Here is a 5,590-nt window from a genome sequence, read left to right as displayed (position 1 = left end):
TTTTCTTTCTCATTTTTCCTGTCATCATTTCTAGATGTAGACTTTATAATGGCTTATTTTTCAATGTGGTATCCCACCTACCATTAACTGGGATGGAGGTATGCATTATATAAAAGGAATAACAAAATTCCTCCTGTTCACAGAAAATATTGACTTTATTATTAGCCCATATCCAGATGAAATAGGTTTCATAGAGTGAAGAAATAGTTAGAAAAAGCCGAATCATGATTCTTGAGGTGTTCTCCAAGAAGTGCTAGGTTTTAAAATGTTGGTCTTTACATGATGCCATCTTTGTTTATCAAGAATGTACATCTCCAGAAACTAAGAGCATGAAATAAATGTGACCTATAGTGGCCAGGAAGGTGAGTCTTGTAGACCTCCAAGTTCAGAGAGTGTAATTGAGAAAAGGACTATTAGCTGTTCTCTGACATCTATTTCCACTTTTGCACCAAAATTATCCCTCCAAACACCACTGACAGTCAATGAATAACCATGACAGAGATACAAAGGAAAGTCTGTTTTGTAGATCCTAAACTCTTCTCAGAGCTGACTTTGCCTTGTGGGCTTCTGGCTGATCGTTCTGAGCTTTCCTTATATTGAACAATGTTGTAGTTTGCTTTCAACTCTCTTCTTTTGGGAGTCAGACTTGCATCTTCTGTTTCCACACCTAGAGCATCCTGTTTCCCTCCCCACTTTGCTTTGCACAGTCGTAGTTGTTTCCCTAATAAAATCCTTGTACATTTAATTACATTTCCTTGTCGTTTCTCAGAGAACTCTGGATTACATTGTCTCTTTATTATTATATGAAATAGCTTACAGAATTTTTATTTCATGCTTCTATTACCCTAGTCTCAGTTTTCAGGCAGCCTATGCACTCAAGTAGAGTGCTTGCCCAAAGGAACATCTAGAGTATTCTCACCCATTGGAATCTGAAATGCCCCTGGCCTTCTAGGGCTCAACTGACCCTGAACCAACAGGGATCACTTTACTGAGAAGTGTGTTGACCTCAATCACCAGAAGTAAATGAGTAAATGCTGCAAAATGGGTATAGGAAAACTCATTTGTAATCCATGTATTTAGTGTTGTACCTCTTCATGCTCTCTTAGAACATCCTGTCAGAGGAGACCTACATCCTTTGAAAGGACACATTCTACCACTCAATAAAAACAAGATGGGCAAACACTTGCATCTCATAAGAAGAATGGTTTAGGATATTTTACCAAGTAAATATTCTCATTCAACTGAGAGACTAGGAAGGAATGAATATAACAGAACCAGTAAGGTCCATAGACAATGATATTTACTTGCAATAAATTAATAGTCATGATTTTGTGTGTTTCAGCTTTGTAGATCTTTGTTTCTTCATCAGATTATAATGTAGGGGATTATAAAGAACCTGCTACATAGAAATTCCCCTCTTTTCTGGTGCTTCTATAAAAGGCCATCAAGAGTTGTACATTTTCTTTTAGAAGATTTAATTTCAAGATATCCTTGGTTGAAGACCCAAACTATTTTTTACTTCATGCAATGTGTAATTCATAAAACTCATATCTAAAGGACCATACCTTGTAAATCGCTTTCTTTTGATATTTTAAAACTGCTATTTATAATTAGAAAAATTAAATTTCCCCATAAGTTATACTGTAGTTTCAACTTAATATTCCAAATGTTTTTGAATGCTTTAAAACCATAAAGTATAGATGGGTTATTCCAGAAAAGAAATTGAAAACCTATTGCTAAACTTATATATTTTGAACAACATTCATGACATATTTGTAATTAAATATTGATTAAGTTAATATTTATTTTTATGCCTTCTTGTGATAATTATTAGCTTTTCTTTAACTCCTTATTGAGGTATTGGTGTTATTATTTAGACATGATTTTAGAGTTGAGATATTCTTTCCAGATACAATATAATAAGAGTATATATTTAGCTTAGCTAAGATTTCTCTCTGCATTTCTGTTGATACTTGTTTGGACACTGGAACATGGTTGCTCCTCCTAAAAATATTTTTTAAAAAAAGCAACAGGTTATCAGTTTGAGTTTCTGTTTTGTAGTGAAATTTCAGGATTACAGTAATATCACATCTTACTAAAATCTGTCACATCTGTTTATTTATTTATTTTTATATTTTCTTGCATGAGAAGGCAACAGGAATCAAACCTTGGTCTCTGGCATGGCATGTGAGAACTCTGCCTCCTGAGCCACCCTGGCCTGCCCTATACCAGTTAAATTTTTATAACCAGCATTTATTTCCAGTTAATATTTGTTCTACTTACTTAGTTGATATTCAATAATTTATTTTCTGCCATCATAACATACTGATTTAATTGATCACTTAAAAAGTGTGCATTATTCTATGAACTTCAATATCAATAGTGAGAATTATTGAATTTTCATGTTTTAGAAAATGCCTGAATCAGACTAAGTAGTGTTCCTCTTTAGAACATTTGGCTAAATCAAGTATTTTAGAATTCCACTGTTTCTAGTGGATTTCTAGTAGCTTAACACATGCAAAAGCTGATAATTTATGCATCCCTTTGTATCACTTTCCAGGGTTATATGTATGGCCATCAGTTATGAGTGCTTCTTTCTGGTTCTGAGGGACACTTGTACATTTTCGGGAATTTCATGGTTAACTAGTAGAATGAACATAACAATGCTTACATGATAGACACGTGACCATATATATACCCTTTAGAAACATTAATTATATTAGCACTACCTTACTTCTAATAATAAATCAAAATTACCTGGAACCTCATATATTTGTTCCATTTTAAAAATCACTATCTGTTTGTATTCTCTATATGAACATTTTTCTTTCAAATAACATGTGTACATAGATTTTCATTTCTTTCCTTGATTACTCCACCATAATTATTTTCTGTTTTTTAATAATAACTGCATTTTTTGCTCAGAAAAATCACAATTGTAAGGACAATAATCCATTCAATTGCCTCTAGAAAATAAACCATAAGCCCATAGACTGATTTATAAATAGAAAACCTATAGACTCTTTATTAATTTTTTTTCCTTTATGGAAAAATACATGTAAGAAAAAAAGTACAGGTGGCTGGTTCAGTGATCAGAATGCCTGTCTTTCAAGCAGGAGACCTGGGTTCAATTCCAGGACCATGCACCACCCCCCAAACAAAAAGAGGGGTGAGATGATGATTTCTGAGCTGATTTTAAGCCAAGTTGATCCCAAGGTACTACTGGGTACTACTGGATCTCTGAGTTAATGCTCTGGAGTAAACAGCAAAAATTTAAATTCTGCAACATGACTAGAAAGTGAAACAGTTGACTGGTTTTCAATCATAGGAATATATTATAAATTAATATTTATAATATTATAAATTAAATACTCTAAATTAATTCAACATATTTGCCTTATTTTTAAGAAATTACTATATAGACATGATATTTATCAGTCTATTAAATCTACTTATGTTAAAGAAAATGTACTGTTCCATTATTTTAAGAACAGGGTTCTTTCATGTTTGACATTGTTTGCTTTGAAATTAACATGGAATTCATGCCAAATTGTTATATTTTATATTAGACTTTTGTCTCTGAGGTTGCCCTTGTTTCCTTTTATGTCTACTGAAATGACACTTGTCAGGGTGTGAAACTCTTTAACTCTATAAAAATCCTTGATCATTAAGGACCCAAATGACTTATGCTCAAGATACAAACAACCAGAACAAAAACGTTGCTTGCATCTTTTTTTGTTTTTTTTTTTTTGTACATTGTCCAGGAATTGAACCCAGGTCTCCTGCATGGAAGATCAGCATTCTACCACTGGTACCTGCTCGCATCTTTTTCATGGAAAAGAAACAGGATTTAATTGAGGAGTTTGTGCAGAGTTTCTTTCACATCCTTATTCCTCAGACTGTAGATCATGGGGTTCAACATGGGGAACACCACATTGGAAAATATAGAAGATTTTTGTCCCTGTCCAGTGAATAGCTAGATCAGTGCCGAGCATATGTATTAGAGAAGAGAGCCATAGATATAAGGTGACAGAGGTCAGGTGGGAGAAACAGGTGGAGAAGGCTTTCAGGCGGTCCTGGGTGGGGTGGATCTTTGAGATGATGATGATGATGTAAAGGTAGGTGGCCAGGATGAACTGAGTGGGGGCAATGACATTGGAAGTCAGGAGAAAGAACTGTGCAGCCTGGTAACCACCCTTCCTGCCACAAGTGATTTTCACCAAGGGAAGAAAATCACAGAAAAACATCAATGATGTTGTCCCCACAGAATTCCAAAGCAAAAGTTCTTTTTGTAACAATAGCAGAGTTACTAAAGCCAATGAGATATGAGGCAGCCACCAAAAATGCACATAGCTTTGTGGACATTGCTTGAGAATAAAGCAGTGGTTTTGAGATGGTCATATAGCAGTCATAAGCCATGACAGCCAACAGGAAACACTCACTGTAGCCCAGCCCAGCAGAAAAGAAGAACTGTGCTACACAACCAACAAAGGAGATGCTCTTGTCTTCAGAGATGCAGATCACTAGAATCTTTGGGGTGTAGACAGAGGAATACCACAGATCCAGGAAAGCCAGATTTCCAATGAAAAAATACATGGGTGTGTGGAGCCAGCAGTCATTGCAGATCAACACAGTGAGAGCGTTGTTTCCCACCACAGTCACAGAGTAAACTCCAAGGAACACCCCAAACAGAACCAACTGCATCACTGGATCTGTGGTGAAGCCCAACAGGATGAACTGAGTCATGGTGTGATTACCCCTCTCCATGGCTACAAGGAATCTCACCTAAGAGGGGGTAAATGGGTGTTCATAATGAATCATGGTGCTGCATATACTGAACATATGTTAAATAAATAACAACACAACACTGGTGTATCTAGACGTTTAGAATGATTTAGTCAGTAGAAGTACTCATTTAATGCTTTTAAATTTCAACTATCACTAGGAATTTAAAATTACATATGCAAATTATGAATTCATAAGCTAGTTCATTTTTTTTCTAGATTTGAATATTAAACTAAATGAAGACTTGTAATTTGTATTTTCTTGTGTTTGGGTATTTTTCCTTATGTTAATTTAGTTTTCATTAACTTTGTGATTTTTAAAATAAATTGTGACTTGTATTCCCATAAATACTGGATTTTGTATCACTTCTTAACATATTTCTTAGTGAATAATACATTTTTCTTATGATGCACATTGTTACTAGAGTAACCATACATACATGTAGCCATTTTAGAATCATATCTCAAAATGATATCTGTATATATATATAGGAAATATTCAGGATATTATAAGGAAAAGTAAACGTTTGGATGCAAAGTTTAAAATCTGCATATTCAGAAGAGTGATACACAATGATGGGTTTATATGTTTTTACCTGATAAAATGTACTTTATCCATATTAAACAATAGACACATAATATATAAAATAATTTATAAAGCCATTTTTAAATGTAAGTATATGTTACATCCAGTTCTTGAATATTACATATTATTTGTTTTTTTACTATTTTTAAGTTTTATTAAGGATTTTTTTCACATGTAAAGTAAGGAAAACTTATGCATTAGAATATGACTATGCAACTCA

At 33.9% G+C, this 5,590-nt stretch overlaps 1 pseudogene; it reads right to left on the bottom strand.

The window, feature by feature from the left end:
- Positions 1-3,850: 3,850 nt before the first annotated feature.
- On the bottom strand, positions 3,851-4,767 carry LOC143679160 (olfactory receptor 9G19-like; annotated as a pseudogene).
- Between the last annotated feature and the right edge of the window lie 823 nt (positions 4,768-5,590).

The sequence above is a fragment of the Tamandua tetradactyla genome, chromosome 4 (genome assembly GCF_023851605.1).
Source record: "Tamandua tetradactyla isolate mTamTet1 chromosome 4, mTamTet1.pri, whole genome shotgun sequence".
In the NCBI taxonomy this organism is placed as follows: Eukaryota; Metazoa; Chordata; class Mammalia; order Pilosa; family Myrmecophagidae; genus Tamandua; species Tamandua tetradactyla.
This window is presented reverse-complemented; position numbering and strand designations above follow the sequence as displayed.